Here is a 13,726-nt window from a genome sequence, read left to right on the forward strand (position 1 = left end):
AATAACATTAAAAACCGTGGAAACATGAGTGTTATCAATCTCTGGTCTGGTCTGGGCAGAGATCGGCAGGGCTGGATTTTGTGTAGCGGAATGTGGCAGAGCTGAGGTCTGCATAGCTGGGTCAGGCAGCGCTGAATTCGGTTCCCTTCTCCTGTACGGACTGAACTGAACTGAGCTGTCTAGAGCTGAATTGGTCTGCGCTGGCTCATCCACTTTGTTATCCACCATCTTACCATTGCGAAGAACAGTGACAGCTTGAGCCTGGTGAGTTTGCAGGGGTTGGCCATGAAATTTCCCAGGCTGCTGCTGCTGTTGAATTTGGTTCAAAGTGCCCGATAATTGCCCCACGGTAGTTTCAAGTCTTTTTATTGTGGTGGATTGAGACTCAAAATTTTGCTTAGTCATCTCCATGTTCTGCTTGCTGATCTCCATGAAGGACTGCATAGTCTCCTCCAAAGACGGTCTCTGCTGTGGAACTTGCTTTTGAAACTGCTGCGCGTTCTGCAATTATTGAGGTTGAACGTTCCCTTGCTACATTGGGGACGGTTGATACTGCTGTGGGTATTGTTGTGGAACGCTCGGCTACGGTGGGAAGTATTGTTGCTGCTGTTGGTAGCCCACTTGGGGTGGTCGACGGTATTGATTCCCCCCAAAGTTTTGATTTCCCCATCCAGCATTCGGCTGATTTCTCCATCCTCCAATAACATTTTGTTGGCCTTGATTCATGTTCTGCCCATAAGGTCTGTGCTTGGCCCTTGATTGTAGCCTTGAAATCCTTGTGCTGCATAGACCTCAGCTTGTCCTTCCGGAGTAAACTCTCCCATTCTATAGCACTCATTGGCTCCATGGCTGAAATCTCCACATATACCACACAGCTCAACGTACTGCATGGCTGGGTTCGGCGTGGCTGACATCGGTAGAGCTGGATTTGGCTGAGTTGTCATCGGCGGCGCTGAGCTCTGAACTGAAGAATTTTCCATCTTTTCCATCTTGAGCTGTTGGACTTCTCGCATGATCGAGGCCAATTGTTGCTGCATCTCGAACTGGTTTGTCACGACACTAGCCTCTACTCTCCGTCCTCGGACTGACTTTTGTTGGGAGCTCTCGGCCAAGGTCATGAAAATCTCTTTCAAGTCTGCCGCAGTCTTCCGAGCTATGTTTCCTCCTGCCGTGCTGTCCACCATAAATTGGGCAGTTTGCACTAACCCATCGTAGAAGAACTGCATCAACATGACATTAGTGAATTGATGTTGAGGGCATTGACGGAGGAGTTCTTCATATCTCTCCCAAGCTTCATGCAAAGGCTCATCCGCTCCTTGGGTGAACTCCATTATTTTTGTTCTCAGCTCCTGTGTTTTGTGGCTTGGGTAGTATTTCAGCATGAATTTTTCACAAGCATCTCCCCACGTAGTGATAGAGTTGGGCGGCAGAGATAGCATCCACGTCCTTGCCCGGTCTTTAAGTGCATAGGGGAATCAATTGAGCTTGAGTTGGTCCTCCGTGAGGCTAAGCAGAGGAATCGTTTGCACTTGTGTGCAAAAATCTCGGATGAATTGCAGAGCATCCTCACTTGGCATCCCATGAAACACCGGCAGCAAATTCGAGTCATTTGGTTTGAGATTGTAGTTTCTCACAGCAGTGGGGAGCACAATTGCCTATGTGTTGGTATCTCCAATCACCGGCCTGGTGAAATCTCCCATGTACTCCATGTTTTGAGCCATGACTTCTTTCTCCTCGTATGTATTATGCTCTGCTTGGTCAGATTCAGAGCTGGCTTCAGAGTGCGCCTCAGAATTAAAGTCAGAGTATAACACGTCTGCTCTGGTATGTGTGCGAGTGTTATCCAGCGGGGAAGTTAGTTTTCTTTTCAGACTACGGCGTCCCTGCATACACAACACTTAACACACGGATTAAACGCACCGGGTGGGAGGAAAAGAAAAGTAAAAACGAGAAAAATAGAAATTTAAATAAAGCAAGTAAAAGCGACACAACTAAAACGCCTAAAACCTTCCCCGGCAATGGCGCCAAAATTTAACTCAACTAGAAACACCTCTAGATTGACTTGCAATAGAACAAGGACATCCTAGTGATGGTAAGTTGACCCAGTGTCATCTCTCAAGGAAAGTCTTTAAGGGCTTTTAGTAGTATCGTAGGAAAAATAGTAAAGAAAGCAATAAAGAGATTGATTATTAAACTAAAACTTGGAATTAAAAACTTAATTAAAAACCGAATTATAAAACTAAGCTAGGCGAATTGAACTATTAAACCCTAGGCAAGATTTTAAAGAACTTAAATTAAACCTACTTATGAAATTAAATACTTGTAAATTAAAAACCAACTAATCTAGGCATGAAACTAAAGTGCATAATTTAAATTGCATAATTAAAAAGAAAGCATGAACATGAATGAAAAACGTAAACATGATTAAACGAAAATAAATTGAATTGAAATACGAAATACCGTAAATGTCTTGAACATGTAATTGTGTCACTCAATCACAATCCAAGAATAAACTAAAAACTGAATTGAAATCTAACTTAAAACAATGAATTTGAAAACTATGAAAAACTATGAAAGCAAGTAAATCCTAAGCTTCGGATGCCAACAGATCTCAAAGATGGCGTCTAAAACTAGGGCAAGGGATTATATTACAATGAAAAAAGTATGGCCCTATTTATAGACTTCAAATTACTCTGGATCACCATGAAAGTTGCCATGCAAAGTAGAACTCTAAAGGCAATAGAATCGTGCAAAATAAGGCAACTCTCCAGCTGTGACGCGCGCTCTGGAAATAATCTCCACCCTGGCGGAAATTGCGGCTCTCGCCAGCGGAATGGCTTCCGCTCTGCCTTTGATTCCTCTGGCGTGTGATTTCAGCAGCGAAGTGATTCCTCTGGCGTTTTCGATTCCTCTGGGGTTTTCGATTCCTCTGGCACTTATGATTCCAGCAGCGAAGTGATTTCTCTGGCGCTTTCGATTCCTCTGGCGCTTCGATTCCTCTGGCGCTTTGATTCATCTAGCGCTTCGATTCCTCTGGCGCTTCGACTTTTGACTTCGCTGCTCTGGGTTGGTTCCGCTGCTCTGGCTTTTGAGGCATTTCTCTGGCTTCCCATTTCACTGCTCTGGCATGCGGGGCTTCGCTTCTCTGACATGCCAGAGTATGCACAAATACGTAATTCTTAGCCCAAACTCTCCAAAATTTGCACTCTTCATCTCGAAAACCTAAATCTGCTGCAAAGCATAAAATACACCATAAAACGCACCAATTTTCAGAAGATTATCTTAAAATAAAGCTCATGCAAACCCCTAAAATTAGAACAATTAAGCATAAATCACGTGCCTGTTGGTCCGGTTACAAGAGCACGAGCCAAGAAGTTCAAGGAGAGCTTGATGAGCTTAGTTCAAGAAATGTGGGCTCAAGAGTTGATGAAGAGACCCATTGGAGATGGTGGAGTCGGCCCAAGTTTAATTAATATCATCAAGTGCGAGTGGGCCGAAGTTTGAAGATTTTATTTATTTTTGAAGACTTCATTTATTTATTTCAATCTTGTTATTTTCGCAGCCCATTTGTTTAAAGGGCTTTGTTATTTTCGAATTAATAAGGGCCTTGTTTGGCAGCCTTGTAAATTTCGAAATTAGGGTGTCTTTTGCTTGTTAGTCAAGTTAGGTTTAGTCTTTACTTTGCCTATATATAAGGCTTTGTGTTGGACGAAATTTTCAGCCTACTTTTATCAATAAACTTGTGAGTTTTTATTTCTCTCTTGAAATTCCGAATTCCTCTTGATTATTCCAAGACGAATTCAATTATCGACGTAACGGCGAGTCAACCAACCCTCGTCGGGTGTCATTCAACGTCCCCGAGTTGCTGCGTCAACTTCACGTTGGGGTTTAGAGATTCGTTCACCTAAATCATTCCGTGGGTTAGATTCAGAGGTTTTGGGATTCCATCTTCTGTTCGTTTTCCAAGTCTTCCGTTTGCGTGGTGTTCGATTGATCGGCAAGGATCATATCATTTGGCACCAGAGCCGCGTTTCGTATCCAGGTTTTGTTTTTTTGTTTTCCTTTCTTTGTCAAGGGTAGAATTTTAGGGTTTCCGTTTTCTACGTTTTAGGGTTCTCTACGTCCGAGTTTTCTGTTCCGTTTTCGAATTAAGATATCTTCGTGGTCTGAATTACTCATAAACATACACGCTTATACACATCTATCATCATACGACTTACACACATCCATATAAATCCATACGTCATAATTTCGTTTGGTTCTTGATTTTCTTTTTTTTTCAGAACCTATAGTTCGTTAGGGTTCAAAAAAAAAGTATAGAATTTCCGAAAATTTTTCTTGCATCATCTTGTTTCTACAGTTCACTGGCGTCGTATAGAGCCTTTTGGGGCCATTTCTGCGTACATTTTTTTTCGGTTTTCGCTTATTTCTCGTTGTGTTTTCTGGAGTCCTTGGGTAGTATAGAGCCTTTCGGGGCAGTTTTTTCGTACACTTTTTCCGGTTTTCGATTACTTCTCGTTGTGTTTTCTGGAATCCTTGGGTAGTATAGAGCGTTTTGAGCCTATTTCTGCGCAGTACTTTTTGGGTTGTTCAGTCTGCGTTTCTGGTTCTCTTCGATTTCGTTTGGGGGTTTCCCACCTTTTTGTGTCCATTTAGTGTTGTTGGGGTGGTCTCTTGTGGGACGTTTCATTGAGTGCTCTCGTTGAGACAGTTTGGCAATCTCGTTGGTACAGTTGGTTTTTGAGTTCAGTTGGTAGATTGAGGGAATTTGATTCCTTGAGAGAGAAATTGAGCAGAAAAAGGCAAGAGTGGTGAGACGATTAGAGGGAAAAAGTCGTGATTTGTGTGATACACGAGCGCTGAGTGATTTCATCTTGAGTGATACACGAGTGTTTGTGAGGTGGTGAGGTCCTTTTCTTTTGTTTCACTAACCGTTTCTTGTTTTCTGTCTGTGTAACTATGTCTAAGAAAGATGAACAGGGTGCGGATTTGAGCGATGGCCCAGTTATGGATCCAACGCTTAAACTCGTGACGGAGGCACTTCGCTCAGAATTTGGCAAGATGTTACACTCAGAACTCGAGGGAGTGTACGACAAGATCGAACAGATGGAGCAGTCTCATTCTCGAGAGGTCAATTTCACACGAGGAGGCCGAGGCGGGCTGGGAGGCCGTGGTGGTAGAGGAGGTCGATTCCACCGTTCGTATGAGGAGCATGTAGATGATACAGGATTTGAGGAAGAGGACGATTGTCACAGCCCACTATCCCAATGACGGTTTAACCGGGGTTATGACTTGGGTGAACAATAAGAAATGGAAATTTAAAAGGGATTTACTAAATAACCAACATTAATAACAACAAACTAGTGGTATATATATATATATAACCACTTGGGTAATTAACAAATGAGCCAGCCATAACGACTAAACCCCAAATGAAAGTTAAACAAAATGAAGGAGTAATAAGTTCCACAGTACGATAACAAATTCAGAGTGTTTGCAGCGGAAAAACGTGTGAGTTATGCATATGGAGATGCATACTCAAGGTTTCATTACATAAACATCAAAAGGGAAATCCGCTCAACACCGATCCATTCCATCGCCTGCTCAACCTGCACATTTAGAAATACATGCAGGGCTGAGTATAAAAATACTCAGTGACATAAGCCGAAATACAACATGCATACATATATAAATTGAACTGCCAACAGTAACACACAGGGGTTTTCTTGAATGACCTGCGCTTACTAAAAACATTTCGTTCATTTTCATAAAGGTGGATGCATCCCATTTTCAGTCTATATGATCCATATCTGTCCTTTCTATCACGCGCCGGGAAGGAGGCCTCCTTACCACGGACGCCAAGACCGGTCGCAAGCGACTCGCGGTCTCCATAAGTGTACACGTTAACCCTAGCTAGCGACCTTTGTCTAGCATAGGATCCCAATTGGATTTCCTTTAAAGTTGGCGAACCAACACAGATAGGATACATATAAAAACATAAACATTTTGGCAGTCAATCATTTCATAAACATTTCATTTTCATAACATTTTCATTTTCATAAAGGGCATTGAACATATAAGCATTTTATAAGAACTGAATAAATAGTCAAAACATATCATGCATATATATTCGCATATGAGGCCTACGTCACGCAGGGGATCTCTATATACGTAATAATAAAATAATGCCCACCTCAATTGTTCTTAAAGCTGGCGTGGAGTCGTTTCTTCTTCTGCTTCACTTTCTGTCGCCCGGACCTTCATTGATGAAAAGTCGATAAGTTCGTGAAGAAATTGTCATAAGACAAAGTCTAATTCTACGTGCCTAAGGTATCTTTTAATGTTTTAGGGTTCTAGCATCCATATTAATCTCGTTTCATTCAATCAATAAAATGTAACCAATTATCATGTAACTATCATATAGGTTCGAACCCATTTGTTCGAACATCAACATGTACATAATCCATAACCTCCCTCTACACCCGTCATTTAGTCAAGTACTCCATTAATTAAGAACAAGCTATATATTATCACCCTGAAAATTTAATCATTATAAATCATGCTTTCTCATACTTCGCACATTTTCATCACTTAAATAAATAAATCATTTATAAACACATGCTTAGCAATTTAATATCTCAATTAAATCCCAAGCTCATTTGATAAAGTAAATCATATACTTAATCATTCTATAACACAATTCCACATTTTTTTATCATGTAAATAAATAAGAAATTCCATTATTCATTTATAAATAATAAAACATTTTAAAATCCATTGAGATGAAATAAAACATTTTAACCATTTAAAAAAAAATCCATACTCGTAAGCTTTGAAAATAATTTTATCATGTAATATAAATGGGGCTTAATCCCAAAATATTTGCTTTAAAGTCCATTAATAATTTAAATAATAGAATGGACTTCATTTAGAATAAATAATCCAACTCCCAATATTAAAATTTAAATCAAGAGATTTAAATTCACTAAATAATTTAGTGAAAAATCAAACATTTTTTTTTTTTATAGAATTAAGGCCAAAATTCGTAGGCCTATATTTAAATAACAGCTCAAAACTTAATTAAAATTGGGCCTAAACCTATTAAATAAAAACCCATCAGATTTAAAGGCAAAATGGGCCCAACAGAAATAAAATAAAATCGGCCCACTCTTTTTTTTTTTTAAATTTTCGGCCCATCCTCATTATAGGGCTTAAGCCCAAATTTTAAAAAAAAATCTAATACTAACATATATACACAAACACACACACTCAGCACACACAACACTCATCTCTCTCGCCTCTCTCACGTCTCTCCCTCTCACTTCAAGAAACGCACACACACACACACACAGCTCATCTCTCTCCCTCTCCTCGTTTCTGCCGCCGCCGCCCGAGATCGGCGAAGGTCCGGCATATCGCCGTCGTCCTGCTCCTGTCCCGGTGAATCGACGGCAGCCGCGCCTTGATGACCACAGCCGCCGCCTCGCCGTGAAGGAGCTCGGCCGCCGTCCGTCGCCTCCTCCGTCGTTCGTCTGGCTGGAATCGCGGTGGAGGCCGAGCCTTGCCTCGCCGGGAAGGTAGGCTCCAGATCTGAGCTCCCCCTCTTTTCCTCTTTTCCGGCCGACCAGGAATAGCTCGGTGCTCCCGCCGCCGTGTCGCTGCTGCCGATGCCACCTCCGGAAAGATAAGTTCTCTCTCCTTTATCTCTCTTTCCCTCCCCTGTTCTCCCTTCTCTTCTCTTTTTTTTTTCACAGAAGCCCTAACCATCTCTCTCTCTACCCTCTTCTCTCTCGTTTTGGCAGGACAAGGGCTAGGCGGTTACCGCCGCCGTGTCGCCTTCGGCCGTGAGCAGCCGCCGGCTGCTCTCACCCCCATCACTCCGTTCCCGGACACACATACAAGACAGAGTACAAGAACCCCCAAATTCAGTCCAGATTCACAAGTATAGCAAAGCTAGGGTTTTGTTTAGAAATCTGTTCTTTCATCATTCATTTTTATCAGATCTTGAAATCCTTGTAATTGTAATAGTTAGGTGAAAATAATGATTATGAGTGTGTGTTTGTTTGTTGGTGGTCCTCTGATGCTTGATAAGATGATGTAATTGAAGCAATAATAATCTAAAAGAAGTTGTTTATGCTGGAAATAACCTTGAAGAGGCAGATGAGAATTTGTGGCTTCTGCATAATTGATGCTAGGTGTTAGAATGTAATCCTCGAAAAATTAAATGGAGGAAATAAACAAAATTTACACACCTTGATTCTTGATTTGGAACTTGAAACAAACTTGATAATTTCTTTGAAGGACCCGTGAGGAGTAGGAGGAAAGAAAATGGTAATTTAGAAGATGAGAGAGAGAGGATTTCTTAATGAGGAATCTGCAAGATGTAGTGCTGAATATGGAATGTAGTGGTGGAGAAATAAAAAAAATGAAAGTGTGTGGAGAGTTAGGTGTATTGGTGGGGAAAAAGGGTGTAGTAGTGGGGAGGTAGTGGAATAATGATTATTTAGTGGAATGAGTGTAGAAGATGGCCGGCAATGATGAGTGTAAAGAGTGTTTAGTGGAATTAGTGGAATTAGTGGAATAATTTGCATATGATGAGTGTTTCCAACACCATCAATTTATTTAAGAGATAGATGTATGTGGAAATGAAAAGTATATGATAACGTATTTGTAATACTAATTCCGGGTTTCCATATAACGAAGCTTCGTTATAACTCTCTACAAATTACATATTTTATAACTCGTTTTATAAGTCGAAAATTAATCACGACTTCAATTAAATAATAGAAATACTATTTATGTCGTATATAAATTAATAACTTGACTTTGCTAAGTCAATTATTAAATTAGAAAATAAATTATTGACTGCTTCAATAATTCTTTAAATCTCAAACGGATTCAAATAATAATAAGAATTTAGCACATCAAAATACATATATAACAATTAAATAAATTAAACCAGTTTTATTATTAATGGATGCCGAACCCTAATTATTAATAATTCAGTCTTTAATTAGTGATTGAAAGCCGGGATATGACATACTATCCCCCTTAAAAGAAATTTCATCCCGAAATTTGTACCTCAGGAAATAATTCTGGGTATTTCTCCTTCATGCTAGACTCGAGTTCCCATGTTGCCTCTTCTTGATCATGGTGCTTCCAAAGGACTTTTACTAAGGGTATCGACTTATTCCTTAGTACTTGAACCTTCCGATCTAGAATAGATTCGGGTCTCTCTTCATAGCTCATATCTGGGCTTAGGATAACGTCTTCCCTTTGGATCACGTGTTTTGGATCATAAACATATTTTCTCAACTGCGACACATGAAACACATTATGCACATTCCCAAGGCTTGGCGGCAACGCCAGCCTGTAAGCTACCGGGCCCACCTTTTCTAGGATCTCATAGGGTCCTATAAAACGGGGTCTAAGCTTACCCTTTACGCCAAATCTTGTAATCCCTTTAGAGGGAGAAATCTTCAAAAAGACTTTATCCCCACACTCAAACTGCAAGTCGGTTCGACGTTTGTCGGCATAAGACTTCTGTCTATCTTGGGCCTCTTTAATACGCTGTCGAATCTGACGGACGATCTCAATCATCTCGCCTACTGTATCTGGCCCCAAGATTCTTCTTTCGCCGACTTCATCCCAGTAAAGCGGCGATCTACATTTCTTCCCGTATAACGCCTCATAAGGTGCCATGGCGATAGTTGCTTGATAGCTGTTGTTGTAAGCAAATTCGATTAGTGGCAACACACGCTCCCAATCTTCTCCTCTATCTAGCACGACAGTCCTTAACATATCTTCTAGCATTTGAATTGTCCTTTCGGACTGACCGTCGGTCTGCGGGTGGAAAGTTGTGCTGAAATTCAACCTTGTCCCCAATTCCTTCTGCAAGCTTATCCAGAATCTGGAGGTAAACTTAGAATCTCTGTCGGACGTGATTGTTTTCGGCACCCCATGTAAACGCACGATCTCCTTAATGTAGAGTTGGGCTAACTTATCTGATCTATACGTGATAGGGATAGGCAGAAAGTGTGCACTCTTCGTGAGTCTGTCAACAATGACCCATATTACCGTGTTACCTCGTCTTGTTTTTGGCAATCCTGTAACAAAGTCCATTGCAATATCGTCCCACTTCCATTCTGGAATCTCTAAAGGCTGTAGCTCGCCATAAGGTCGTTGGTGTAAAGCCTTTACTTGCTGACAAACTAGACACTTTTCGACGAATAAAGCCACGTCTCGTTTCATTCCTTCCCACCAGAAATTCTCTTTTAGATCTTGATACATCTTAGTGCTTCCCGGGTGGGCGACATAAGGAGTGTCATGGGCTTCGCTCATGATCTTGTTCTTGAGTTCCTCGTCATGAGGGATGCATATTCTCCTCTCAAAGAAAATAGCATTATCGGCTTCTTCGTGGTAGTTCTTAAGATTTCCTTCTCTTATCTTAGCTCGTAATTTCTCCAATTTATCATCCTTCCTTTGAGCTTCTACCACCAATTTCCTCAAATTCGGTATAATCGCGACCACCCCCGCTATTGTAGCAGGTGGGTTTATCACCTCTAATTTCATCCTATCAAAATCTCGTATGAGCTCTTCTTCCTTTGTAAGGATGTATCCCAGTTTCAATGGGACCTTGCGGCTCAATGCGTCGGCTACTACATTGGCCTTTCCCGGGTAATAATTTATACCACAGTCATAATCTTTTACTAATTCGAGCCACCTTCGCTGTCTCATGTTGAGATCTTTTTGCTCGAAGAAGTACTTCAGACTTTTGTGATCGGTGTAAATCTCACACCTGACACCATATAGATGATGTCTCCAGATTTTTAGTGCGTGCACTACCGCCGCTAGTTCCAGATCATGGGTCGGATAATTCAATTCGTGTGGCCTAAGTTGCCGCGATGCATATGCAATCACTTTGCCTTCCTGCATCAAAACGCATCCTAGTCCGTTCTTTGATGCATCCGTGTAGACCATATACTCCTTGTCTGGTTCCGGAATTGCTAGCACTGGCGCCGTAGTTAGCTTTTCCTTTAGCAGCTGAAAACTTTCTTCACACTCGTTAGTCCATGTATATTTAATTCCCTTTCGGAGCAATTGCGTCATCGGCCTTGCTATCTTGGAAAATCCCTCAATGAATCTTCGATAGTAGCCAGCCAATCCCAAGAAACTTCTGATCTCGTTTGGGGTAGTTGGCGACTTCCATCCTTGTACTGCTTCCACTTTGGCGGGGTCCACCTTAATACCTTCTGAAGATACAATATGTCCCAGAAATGTAACTTCTTTGAGCCAAAACTCACATTTGTTGAATTTGGCATAAAGGCGTTCATCCCTTAGCGTTTGTAACACAGTTCTCAGATGTTCCATATGTTCTTCTTCATTCTTGGAGTAGATGAGAATATCATCAATAAACACCAAGACGAACTTATCCAAATAGGAATGAAATACTCTGTTCATGAGGTCCATGAACACAGCTGGTGCATTTGTTAGTCCGAACGGCACAACTACGAACTCGTAGTGACCATATCTTGTTCGGAAAGCCGTTTTGGGTATATCTTCATGTCTAACCTTTAACTGATGATACCCAGACTTCAAATCGATTTTGGTGAAAACACTCGCGCCCTTGAGTTGGTCGAATAAATCATCAATTCTGGGCAATGGATACTTGTTCTTAAGCGTTAGCTTGTTCAGCTCTCGATAATCGATGCACAATCTCAAGGTTCCATCTTTCTTCTTGACAAACAGCACCGGCGCTCCCCATGGGGACACACTAGGCCTGATGAAGCCTAGGTCCAGCAACTCTTGTAACTGGATTTTCAACTCTTCCAATTCCTTCGGGCCCATTCTGTACGGTGCTTTTGATACCGGCGCCGCTCCTGGCTCTAGATCGATGGTGAATTCTACTTGTCTGTCAGGTGGTAATCCTGGCAAATTTTCTGGGAAAACATCTTGAAAATCCCGCACAATCTCTACATCTTCCATTGTCTTTTTGGTCTCAACTCCCCCATTCAGGTATACGAGGAAGGCTTGGCAGTCTTTCTTGTTCATCATCTTCCTCGCTTGTAAGGCTGAAATAATCGGCACTCTGTTCCTTCTGCATATTCCATAGAAACTTAAAGTATCCCTTCCTGGAAAGTTGAAACCGATTTTCCGCTCTTGGCACAATATCGTGGCATAGTTCTCCGCTAGCCAGTCCATTCCCAGGATTATATCAACGTCCTCCATCGATATAACATGCAAGTTGTTTGCTATAACCTTAAACGATCCTATGGTCAGTTCTAGGTTCGAGCAAGCATGTGTTACTACTGCTATTCCTCCTATTGGTGAAGAAATTCTCAAGTCCTGATTAGTCTTTTCAGGTTGGAGCTTTAAAGTTTTTACACATACACTTGCAATAAAAGAATGCGAGGCACCCGTGTCGAACAGAAGTATAACAGGTGTGTCAAGTAATGTGCCCATACCTGCCAAATTCCCTTGGTTGTTTCCTTGCTTATTCTTGTGCAATGCATAGGCTCTTGCCTGTGGAATTTGCGGTGGACGTATCGCAGGTCGATGTTGTTGCTGTGGTGGTGGGTAGAGTAGTTGTTGGCCTTGAATAGCCCTGAGTGGTTGTACTTGGCTCGGCTGATTTGGCCCTCTCATTCCTCCTTGAGGTTTTCCTTGGCAGTCTCTGGCAAAATGGCCCTTCTGGCCACACTTAAAGCAGGTATTGCTGCCAGCCAAGCATATGCCGTGATGTGACTTGGAGCATTTGGGACACAAAGGTGCCCTGAGCTGGCCCTGATTGTTTCCAGCTGATCCTGGATTGACTGGTCGTCCTTGCCATTGCCTTTGTGGCATCATGTTCCCTTGCCATGGCCTCTTGTTATCTTGGTTGTTGTAGTAACCCCTGTTATTGTTGTTGTTGCCATCCCATTTTCTCTTCCCACGATCGTTGTTTCCCGAAGCTTGAGTCTGGGTTGGGCGGTCTTCAGGCATGGCTGCTTCAACATCCAGGGCTCTGCTAAGTGCCTCAGAGTGGGTGAGATTACCATGACCAGCAAGCGCCATCTTGATCTCATGCCTAAGGCCTGAACGAAACTTCTCGGCCATCTTTTCATCAGTGTCGATCAGATGAGGGGCATAGCGAGACATGTCGCAGAAAGCGCGATCGTATTCCGTTACGGACATCTTGTTTTGTTTCAGATTGAAAAACTCCGTCTCTTTCTTCTTTCTGTAGCTCTTGGGAATGTATTTATCGTAGATCTCCGTCTTGAAGTCTTCCCAAGTCAGGTTTTCCAATTGTTCGAGGGTCATTGCCCTCTTCTTGGTTTCCCACCAAAAATCTGCCGACCCAGTTAGTTGGAATGCAACACAAGAGTCTCTCTTGGTCAGAACAGTAAAGAAAGTCGAAAATCCTTTCCATTGCTCTAATCCAGATTTCGGCATCAGTCGGGTTGCCGGTCCCGTTGAATGTTGGCGGGCTCTGTTTAAGAAAAAGTTCCTCAACCCTTCGTGGGGGTTCGTTTGCGACTCCCACATTGTTTCTTGGGGCTCTTCTGGGAGGCATTCTGTGATTCAAAGATAAAAGATCCTCAGTATATTCCTTACCTCAAATCATAACATATTTCTCTTGGTTTAATCATGAAAGCATCATAACAAAACATCTAAATCCTTATTGATCACAAGAGGGTACTAGGACAACTCAACAATTGTAAGGCTCAATTCTTGAACGATATCAAAA

At 41.9% G+C, this 13,726-nt stretch overlaps 1 long non-coding RNA gene across 1 annotated transcript; it reads right to left on the reverse strand.

The window, feature by feature from the left end:
- Positions 1–5,311: 5,311 nt before the first annotated feature.
- Positions 5,312–6,695, reverse strand: LOC131019870 (uncharacterized). Its single transcript, XR_009100514.1, has 2 exons — positions 6,194–6,695; positions 5,312–5,609 (listed from the first exon to the last, which is right to left on the reverse strand). It is a non-coding gene; the product is annotated as an uncharacterized LOC131019870 (long non-coding RNA).
- Positions 6,696–13,726: the final 7,031 nt, after the last annotated feature.

The sequence above is a fragment of the Salvia miltiorrhiza genome, chromosome 4 (genome assembly GCF_028751815.1).
Source record: "Salvia miltiorrhiza cultivar Shanhuang (shh) chromosome 4, IMPLAD_Smil_shh, whole genome shotgun sequence".
NCBI lineage: Eukaryota > Viridiplantae > Streptophyta > Magnoliopsida > Lamiales > Lamiaceae > Salvia > Salvia miltiorrhiza.